Raw genomic sequence first — 11,429 nt, 5'->3', positions numbered from 1 at the left:
TGAAATCTGTAGACTTGATAGGCAAGGTGGTATATTACTTTACATTAAAAATGGTAATCTATTAAAGGAATGAATATGTTTGACGAAGATGGAAAGCACTATCGGTAGAAATAAACACACCCCACTCAATAGCTCTGTAGGCAATTTTTTAGACCACCCAAAGCAAAGGCAGAATATTTAACAAAACCTGACCTAACGTATCAAAATGTTACCGCATTTATATAATGATGCCATTATGTTAGATTTTAATCTAACCTAAATAGATGAACACCATAGTCAGTCAAGGTAATATAATGCAAGTTATTCATAAATTTTTACAACAGAAACTATTAAAACAATTATTGAACTAATATTTGTCACTAAACAAAATATATCAACTTAAGGTGTAATTAGCCTTCGGTTTACTGACCATTGATTGATTTATTAAAATCACAAAATAAAAAGAAAATTACCAAAAAGTTAGTAAATCAAGATCATTTAAAAAGTTCAATATGACAACAACTTTATTGGAACCACATTAAACATTGCCAAGATGAAATTTGCAAATAAACAAACAAACGATAAATACTTCGTTTAAAAAAAAAAAAAAAAGCACTTAAAACAAAGGACCCTAAAATGTCTGGGAAAAAGCTAAACAAATAAGAAATACTGTAAGGTGAAAAATTTAAATGCAATGGAAAGACCTTATAATGATATTTTAGTGTTTATTATTATTATTAAAACCTTTTCGATACTTTTATCCCCTACTAGCATTTTTTTTCTTGATCCTCTCCTGCTGATAATTTTAACAAAGGTGACGAATGATCTTGACGATTATAATGATGATGAGGATGCTGGCGACGATGACAAAGATTATTTGGGTATTAAAACGCCAACCAAATATATAAATATTTAAATAACAATATTTATAATGAGTCACCAAAAAAGTTGCAATGAAAAATGTAGCATTATTTAAGTCAATTAACTCTGTACAAAATACTATGAATTTAAGTGAGAGGCGTTTAACAAATATAGCGCCTACATTGGTGTATCCAGGATTTTTTTTTGTGGTGGGGTGGGGGGGGGAGTTGTCGTGATCATAAAATTTTGGACCTTATCACAATAAAAACAAGAGCGTCGACATTTTTTCCCTAAAATTGGTAGGAGGAGGAGGAGGGCTTAACCAGTCCAATTTTACCTCAGCCCCACCAAGGTTGGGGTAGGAAATTTTTAAAATATAGAACTTCTAGATGACCGGAAAAGACACTCTCATTCGGATCTTCGGACCAATGGACCTTAGGACTAATTGATCTTCGGACTAATGGACCTTCGGACCAATGGACCTTCGGACTAATGGACCTTCGGACCAATGCACCTTCGGACCAATGCACCGTCGGACCAATGGACCTTCGGACCAATGACTAGTCACCGAATGAGATGGCAATTTCAAAACCAAATGTTTTAAGCGCCCCCCCCCCGTCCCCAAACGGCCGGACCACTTTCAAAATGCTTCCGACGACGGCTATGCTCTATTTTTCAATTCGTCCCCCACTTTTAACCACGGATCGACGCCCTTGCCTAAGCCTGTCATTGTGTCGCAACTATATGGCTGTTACGCGAGCACCAAAACAATGGAGCCTTACAAAGACGGAGACAACACATTTGAAAATTGGGGAAAAAAATTAGTTTTTACGCTAACAGATGCTAAATTTGGTCAATTGCTGTTAGTAGATGGCTCATCCTGGAGTCCCAAAAACGAGAGCTGCCCCTCTCGCAGGCCTCACCGACGGTGATGACGTCCCTGAACAGAGCCGTCGTACTGCCCACCAAAAGGTCACTATCCTGGAGCTTATGCTTGGGCAAATTGCAAATTATTGCCCAGTAATTTCTCGAAATACAATTGTTAAAGGTTCCACTTCTTTATATGGCAAAACCATCAGGTTACATTATGGGTTTCAGTCCACTGGTGGGCATTTTATTGATTTTGTGGACATCGAACTTGAAGATAATGAACGGTCTGAGGACTTATATCAGCGTTTTCTCGCATTTATTCATGATAACTTGTTAAAACAAGACGGTGGTTTTTCCCATCATATCAGTTAGTTGAGGAGGACGAGGAGCTTTCCAGTGGCGGATCTATGATATATTTTCTGGGGGTGGGGGCTAAGTTGTCCGACAGGAGGACTTGAGCTCGTGCTCGAGCTTGGAAAAGGGGATGAGAGGGGGTTCCCCCTCCCAAATAAGATTTTTTAAAAAGAATATCAACCTCTAGATGGCCGAAAATGGCACTCTCAGACTGTGACAGACATGTGTTGGCTTGGTGTGGGCCTATTTTTATATGTTTTATGGTCTTACTGCCCAACGAGCTCTGTCCGGCCCAACGAGCTCTGTCCGTCCGGCGGCCACCCCGCTGATGCCGCCACTGGAGCTTTCCCCCTCTCTGGAAAATAAGCTGGTCCTCATTTGGCTCTCCCCAATACATAAAGGCCTTTTGAAGTTGGTTAAACAAAGATATGGCACAGAACTCCGTACCAGAAAACTTGCTTCAATTAAACCTGAAATCTCACAAGCTATTGATTCCCTTCTCTAGAAGAGCTACGTATGTCCGAGGACACACGCGTCTTGCGCACAGCAGCAGCCCACCTAGCAAGCGTTCCATGTTCCCAATTAGGTCTCACGACCGTTCAGCCTTCACGTTTTCAATCGTGTCCTATCTGCAAACAGTGCGGTCGTTAAGACGACCGACACTTTCTTGGTGAATGTCCGCATTTTTGCCCGAGCAGGGAGCCGTGGGAGCCGCGGCTCCCCCCCCCCTTTGTACTCAGTGTTAAAATTTTAAAGCTTGTTCTTGAGCCAATACAAATTCTTTCCTGGAATCACTCAAAATGAATACTTCTAAAACATGTAATTATGTATCAGTACACGTTATACATAGGCCTAATAGAACACATAGGCCTAAGCGTGATTTAAAAAAAATCTTAAATCCATAAATCTCAGACCAGGTCTTTTAAGTTATAGAAATGCGATACTGTATGGTTCAGTTTCGTTTTTATACTTTTGCAAGTTTTATTTAATAATACTAATACTAATAGTAAAAAGTTTTTCGGGGCCAATAAACTGTAATATTATTGTAAATCATTAAACTGTAATATTATTAACATTAAGCCATTAAACTGTAATATTATTAACACATAACATAAAACATGTACATATCAAAATTATTATGTTTAAACTTTACTTGTCGATGCTTGCATAAACGTGATTTGGATCTAACATGATGATATTGATAAACAATCGAAATTCTCTGTACCATATTATGCTAAACAAATTACAGAATGGACTTCCTTATGTTGTGGTCATATTAGACTGTAATATTATTATTAAAGAAGTCCATTCAACAAACAACATAAAACATATACCGGTACATATCAAATTTATTGGGTTAAAGTTCTCATGTCAGTGCATATAAAACTATTTCCTAATATTTGGATATCTGAGATTGACAGACAAAATTCTTTATAGTATATCTATAAACTAATTTAACGAGTGGACTTCCTTGATTTAAAAAAATATATAATAATGTATATTGAGATACGCAAAGTTTGGCAGGTTAGAAGTTTAAAGGAGAGGATTTCCTTATGTTGTGGTCATATTAGACTAATAATATCATTAAAAACCATTCAACATAAAACATATTAAAAGTTAAACTTTCTTCGGTGCATGAATATAACGAAATTTTGGGATATATGAGATTTACATAACATTTGAGAATGTACTGAATATAAAATCTTAAATATTTTACATTTTAATTAGCAATCTATCAGAAATACAGGGATTGGTTATACTGTAAAGCCTTCAGAACCCCTGCAATACTAAAACTGGGATGCAACAGGCAGTGAATATTTCATTTTGATTTAGTGTAGATGTTTTTTACATATTTTTAATTTTATTTGAATTCTTTTTATTTTGTATATGGTCCACAGACAGATAAATGAACACCTGAACTGATATTTTATGGGTTTCAGATTATTATATACAAAACAGATATCATAAATCATATATTGTCCGACTGTGTGCATTGAACATTTGACGACGACGATAATGTCTCCAAAGTCCCAACCGTAACTTAGGCTACAGGCCTCGCTTGACACTTCACATCAAAGGGCCTGTTAATTAATCACATCTTTCTCCTCATCATCATCATCTTCTTCATCATTATTAATTGTCCATAGCAAAGTAGTGAAAAAAATATGAATTCAGAGTGTATTCAATAATAAACGTCTCATAACGCACGAAATGTATTTCAAAGAATCTAGAAAACAAAAACTTTTCGAATATCTAAAATTTATCTTCCAAAACAAGCTAGCTCTCTTCTCATGACCATCCCAACATGGGAACCCATCTGTGCGAGCCAGGGTAAACTCTGGATCCGCGCTTGACATGTACTTAATGCATAAAAAATAAGCCAAAACATATCCCTGGGGTAGAAATATATTTCAGTACTGTAGCAGATGTACTTTCACGTCTCCAAATCGATAAAGCACGTATACACCTTTTCCGTTTTTAGAACCAAATCCCTTCAACGTGCCACCACCGGGGCTATACATAATTACTTTACTTGGTTTTCAACGTTCATCTTCTACTTTATTTCGCAGGGTTCCTTGTTGATGATTCGGTAGTTGGGCGAAACCTGAGCCCTATGGCTCGTCGTTTGGCATCATCGTCATAAACCGCGACCTCCAAAAAAGCGTACCTACGCAACTGGAACCTGCTTCATGAGACCCTGATTAATTTTTAGTGAAGAAAATATTAAGGCGAATCCACTCCATTGCCAAGTCACCTGATTCTCGCTTACCCATAACACTGGACATCCTGCGTCGGATGGTCGTGACCCTAGACCATACTTTTTTGGGTGCGTGCCCATTATGCTGATGGGCTTTGGGGCGTTTGGCACCCAAACACTTTCTGGTGTACATAATCACTATGTAAAGTATTTACATTTTATTCCACTATGGATTAAGCAACGTTTTTTTTTTTGTTTTTGTTTTTTTTTTATATTCATTTCTTTTATTGGTTACAGAAAAAAAAAACAAAGACAGAATACATCATAGTAAATTCAAAGTGAAAACAAAAGTTACAAAACTAAAAAACGATTGTGGTGACGCGCAGGTAGAACTTAAAGAACTTTAATAATGAAGTAAAAGAACTCCATTTCTTAATTTTTTTTATTTTTCTGTTATAGCTTTCTCTATTGATATTTTTTATCTTAAGGATTAAGCAACGTTTCCAATACAATACAATAATGTATATTTCTATTGTAGTATTTTAATGTTCAAGTATATGCTTAACTGAATGTTAATGCATCATTTGGATGTATCGTTTGGATGTATTAAGTGTATGCTATTTTGTTTACAATAAGTCCTTATGTTAGATTAGGGGCAGCACAATGCATTATACAGTATGACTATCTGTGAGCGGCTGCCCCTACCTCTTACTGTAGGCCTACGTTGTACAATTCGTCGTTATTAAAATGACATATTATTATCATATACATGAGTGTTTGATAACGACTCTTTTATTTTGCGTAGCATGGGCTTGCGTGTTTGTCCGCCGTGTGATGCAAAAAGAGTTCAGATCTTTAGTGTTTAGAAAGTTAATTGATAGCGGCAATCATCAGGTAATGCCAGTGAGTAATAGGCCTACTAAGACGTGGGGGTCCGTGAAGGCTATTGAGATGTCCCGAGGGGGTCTGCGAATACAAAAAAAATAAAATAAAAGGGTTTAGAGCCAGCCATAAGGTGTTTATTATTATATAATAATAATATTGATTTATATTTTTTTTTGTTTTATACCTGGATTTTTAACTAATCAGGGAATAAAAGATTTCCGGGCATCTAGAAGTGCATCTGACATAAAAATGTGTACCCCTGCCCCCAACCCTTCAGGGGCTGAGGTAGTTTCTATTTCGAATTCCAGTATTTGTCACTTTTTAATATTTTGTTGCGAATTATCTTCTATCTATAATCTTATTGTTGGGATATCGACAATGAGTACTGTTAAGGCATGGGGGTACATGAAGACGTTTAATATGTTCCGAGGAGTCTGTGTTTAGAACTAGCCATGGTGTTTGTAATCTAAGCACCACTTATAGATTCAACTTTTCATACTTTTTCGGCATGGTAGGGTTCATTGGGAGAGTTTTATGACATGGTATCGCCACAATTGTGAATTTATATCCCATTATTAAAGATTGACAATCAAAACATGCCTAACATTATTTGTATAGGCAAATTATTATTTTAGTTTGGTGTCCCAAAAAAGGAGCTATAATGTAATATTTTTTATAGCGTTTGTGATAATAATATAATCTTAAATTTCTCTTATCATAGTCATGATTGATTTACTGTGTTCCAAAAACAGAGCTCGTTGTCAATAATCTAACGTAGATAGTTCTATTAATATACCGCTGTCTACTTCAAATATTTTAACTTGTTCTTAATGCTTGATTCGGTTTGTGTTTCCTCTTGTAACTCATCACACTCCGTTAAGCAAAATGTAACAGGACGTTAAGATTCCCTTTTCTACACGTCCATGTGCCTACATTGTCAATTAAAGACGCATGGAGAGAGGTCATTTTCTGTTCTTTAATTCACTGTCACATAATGTTCAAAGACTATATTTGATGATCTTGAAGCGCCTTCATAAATCATTCAGTATTTTTTTTTTTATTACTTCCCTATATTTCTGTAGGTTTCCTTTCTACCACCTTCTTTTACGTTAAACAATTTATTTTGGTTGTTCTTTTCTGTTTTCCTTGAAAACCCATAGGTCTATATAATGTACAATAACAAGCACACAGCCAAGACCACTGACCATCATCATCATCATCATCATCATCATCATCATCATCATCATCATCATCATCATCATCATCATCATCATCATCATCCTCATCATCATCATTCATCATCATTTCTTTATTTCGTAAATAATGGCCCCTGGCCCATTTTACAAACCATAGGTTTATACCATATTCGGACATACAAAATATTCTTTTTTTTAAATGCTTTCTTTAAATAAATAGATAGATGACATATTTTATGAAAATTATAAGTTACAAAAATATCACTGAGTGAAAAATAAGTTTAACTCGGGAATGTATTGCTTTCTCAGGCCTTTATAAAAAGGACACACAAACAGGAAATGGGTTTCGTCTATCGCAAAATAAACATATTCTACTTTCTCTAATAATAATCATATGACGACCTCTTTCTATTAATAAATTATGGTTTGACAAAAGAAATACTGAAATTGTTGTTCTGAGTTTAAAATTTCAATGAAAAATATATTTGATAAGGAAATTTAATATATTTAGTTTGCTATAAAATGTTAATTTTATGTTATCTTTTATCATTTCATTTCCTGTTTACAGTGCAATGCCCCAAACTCTCTCTGAAAAAAATTACTACGAAATTCTCATTTAAAGGCGAGTCCCACATGTACCCAATTCCAAACATATTTAAAATCGATCTTATTCCAAACGCCCAACAGTCGGTTCCGTTTTCAGCCCACAATCTTTGCCTTTGATAACATATTTTTGATAACCTAGAAATTTCCATCATATTAATTTTTATCCAGTAACTCATCATTTTAATAATGTGATAAAATTTAATGGGGAACCTTCCCAATTCACTTCTTACTCCCTCATTTGGAGCGGACCGCTGGACATTTAGTACAAATTTGCAATGTCTTAAATAAACGTTTTCTATAAATTTTAAGTTATTATTCTCCCAAAGCTCACTACCGTACAATAGTATAGGCATTACTTAGCTGTCAAAAAGTTTTAATTGTATTTCCGCAAAAGTGAATACAATGTTATACATTTTCTTTCTGAGGCTAATCATGGCTCTCCTCCCTTCTCTGCTTGACGCCCCCCCCCCATAACTTTCCATGTGCCCCTGTTATTAAAATGAAAACCCAAATATTTATATTCTTTAACCACTTCTAATTCTACCCCATCTACAGTCCATTTTTCATATTTTACCCATCAATGCCCCTTTTCGAAATACCATAATTTTTGTTTTTGATTTATTAATTTCTAATTTATTTGTAATACACTATTTTTGCAATTTAATTGTTTTTGTAACCCAATTTTGGTATAAGAAAATCAAATCAAATCGTCGGCATATAATAAAGGTGAAATGGTTTGATTATTTATTGAACAAAATGTAGATAGTTTTTTAATAGAGCGTCTTTGAAATCATTTAGAAAAATAATGAAAAGTAATGGTGATAACAAACAGTCTTTTTTAAAACCTCGTGCACATTCCATGTCATTTGTTAAACCATGTTTAGCTTTTATTTTGATTTTTTGTGTATGTGTACATAGACTTTAAAAGTTTAATGATTTTTATCGGCATTTTGATATCATTTAATTTTTTAAACAAAGTTACCCTATCTATGCACTCAAATGCTTGTTTGAAATCTACAAACGCACTACAACAATTTTCCTTTCTTATTTTGTAAAAACTTTTTTACTAATGTGTCGAGGACGAAAGAGTTGGCGATTGTGCTATAATTTTTCCGAAACCCGGCTTGCTCTTCCGATATAATTTCTTTTCTTTCAACCCACTCTCTTATTCTACTTTTTATTATTCTCACAAAAGTTTTGCTAAGTATTGACAGAAGCGTGATTGGTCGGTATTTTTCGGGTCATTTAAATCATTTTCTTTATGTATGGGTACAGTACTACAATAATTCCATAGAACCACTGTTTTGGAAATTGACTTAAGTTTAACATTTTATTAAAAATTAAAACAATACAGTCCAAAAAAAAAAACTTATTGACAGTTGTTTAATAATATTTGGGGTTAGGCTATCTAAACCAGGGGCTTTGTGACTGTTTAACTGTTTTATACTATTTACAACTTCATCCAGTGTTATATTCTTAATTAACTTTTGTGCATCTTCATCAAGTATCTCATCTATTATTTTATTTGGTTGATCATAATTATTATTATGTTGCTTATTAAATATTGACTGGAAATGTTCAAACCATTGTGCACATGAAATATTTGTTTCACCATATTTTTTATTTTTAAAGGTATTCCAGAATTTTTTGCCATTACCATGCAAATTAGAAATAATATACCCTTCTTCTTTTATCTTGTAAGACGTTTTCTTAAACTTAATTTTATCTTTGTATTCTTTTTTAGTATTTATGTATGTATTATACATTTCATCAAATCAAAATTTTCCAAATGATTTCAAAGCTTTACGCATTCTTGCCCGGAGATTCTTGCATTGATTATCAAACCATTTATTTGAGTTTTTGGTATTGTTGTTACTTCTACTTGGATTTTCTATTTTTTCCCCTAAATTATATATTGCTTTTGTTAACCAGTGTTTTGCAATTCTCTATTTTAATAATTTTTTTTTTTTGGATTTGGTCTAGTTCTTTATCAATATACTTATTATTTATAAACTCCTCATTTATTTTTATTTCTTCGTTCCAAATATATTTAGATTGCGTGACCTTGTCATACCTTCAATGCTGCTTATTCTAATGCGGATATGTTTTATTAAAATAGGCGATGTTTTAAAACATTACGGTATTTTATGCACCCTCTCCACTATGTTAAAAATGGATGTGTGTATTTTGCTAATTTTTTCTATTGTGCAATCATTTTCAGATTTAAGTAGGCCTTCATTTTTATATTTATGTTGAAGACAAACACCCAACACGAACTTCCAACTAGGTCTAGTGCTTTTTACAAATCAATTTGAATAAATGTGAATGTGATATGGTATCAGTTTCTTGTATTTATACGGAACGCAACGAAATGGACAACACACAGTGACATTCAACGACAACTATATTTAATTTCGATGTTTCATTTTTTTTCTCCCAACACTACATAACATTCATAGTCTGAGTATAAATGCAACGATTTATTCTCGTTTAGCTTACACATAAGTAAAACAGACATCATCATAAATAAAGCCATTCTTGTAGTGGGCTCTAAGTTGCGTTGATATTTTATTAACGTGCTGAATCAGGGGTGGTGTCAGTATCCCCAACGGAGGACAAAATCTCCGACGATAGCGTAAGTGGGCGTTGCCAGATATCTAAAAAAATATATTTATATTTTCTTCTCGACCAATTGTGTTTTCTTTCCCAAAGGGGAAGAGGAGCTCACCAAAAAGGAGGGCCCTTACCCCGACTCTCTTCACTAACGCCACCCCTGTGCTAAATAAATGCGTATGTGTGTTTACATTTACCAATTACATTAAACAACAAAGTTACGTACCGAAAATGACCAAACACGCACCAGACAGCGCTTATATAATTTTTGTTTCTTTTCCAAGGTCCGTATTTTTCAGAGAGGCGCTTATTACACTGTATTAGGCCTACTACTTCATAATATTAACACTATGCTTTCTGCAATGTTACAGATTATTATTTCCGAGAGAAAAACCACATTGGGTTTCAATGATAATTTACGAAACATCATGTTTCTTTTTCTCCATTTTTAAAAATAATTTTATAATATCATAGAAAATTTATCTAAAATTAGAAAAATATGTAGTGGAAAATCCTCACTGTTAATGACATAAACATGCCTTGAATAATTAATAAGCCACTGTTTATTCGAAAGAGGCACTATTCGATCATTTGCGGTAAGCGACATAAAAATAGATTATATATTAAACGTCGATAAAAACAATGATATTACTATAATAAACCGTAGACTTATCTCGAGTGCGCATAGTAAAACCTGTTTCTCGTGTTGGCTGGTCTGCATGATGTCCACGTAAAAATGACCCACTCTCCTCACAATCGTTTGACTGGCAAGGTTATGAACAGAGATTACTTTTTTAACAAATTTAAACAGGATAAAATATATTAGGTGGATCTTAAACCTGTTTACATGGTCCTGTTACACCTTTAAATTACAGGAACTTAAACTATGATATAAATATGTTATATTATTAAACGTCAAAAAAAAAAAAACAATTATATATAAACCACACTTATCTCGATACGTGTAAGTACAACCTGTTTCTCGTATTGGCTTTGTCCGCATGTGATGGCCTCATAAAAATGATCCACTCTCCTCACAGTCGTTAGACTGGCGAAGGTTATTCACGCAAATTACAAGTACTGTACTGTACTTTTTTCAACTTTCAAACAACAATTTAATCATTATAAAACATATCAGGTAGATCTTCAACCTGTTTTACATGATCCTGTTTAACGTTCAACTTACAAAAACTTAAACTACAATGATTATAAATAGATTATATATAAAACGTCGACAAAACAATGCTATAAAACGTACACCTATGTCGAGTGCCTATTAAAGTATAAAACCTCTCGTTTTGGCTTTGTCTGCGATGGCTACGCAAAAATGACACCAGACTCCTTACAGTCGTTAGACTAGCTAAGGC

Source organism: Anneissia japonica, unplaced genomic scaffold, assembly GCF_011630105.1.
Source record: "Anneissia japonica isolate Jap-2015-1 unplaced genomic scaffold, ASM1163010v1 scaffold287849_len203907_cov147, whole genome shotgun sequence".
Classification (NCBI taxonomy): Eukaryota; Metazoa; Echinodermata; class Crinoidea; order Comatulida; family Comatulidae; genus Anneissia; species Anneissia japonica.
This window is presented reverse-complemented; position numbering follows the sequence as displayed.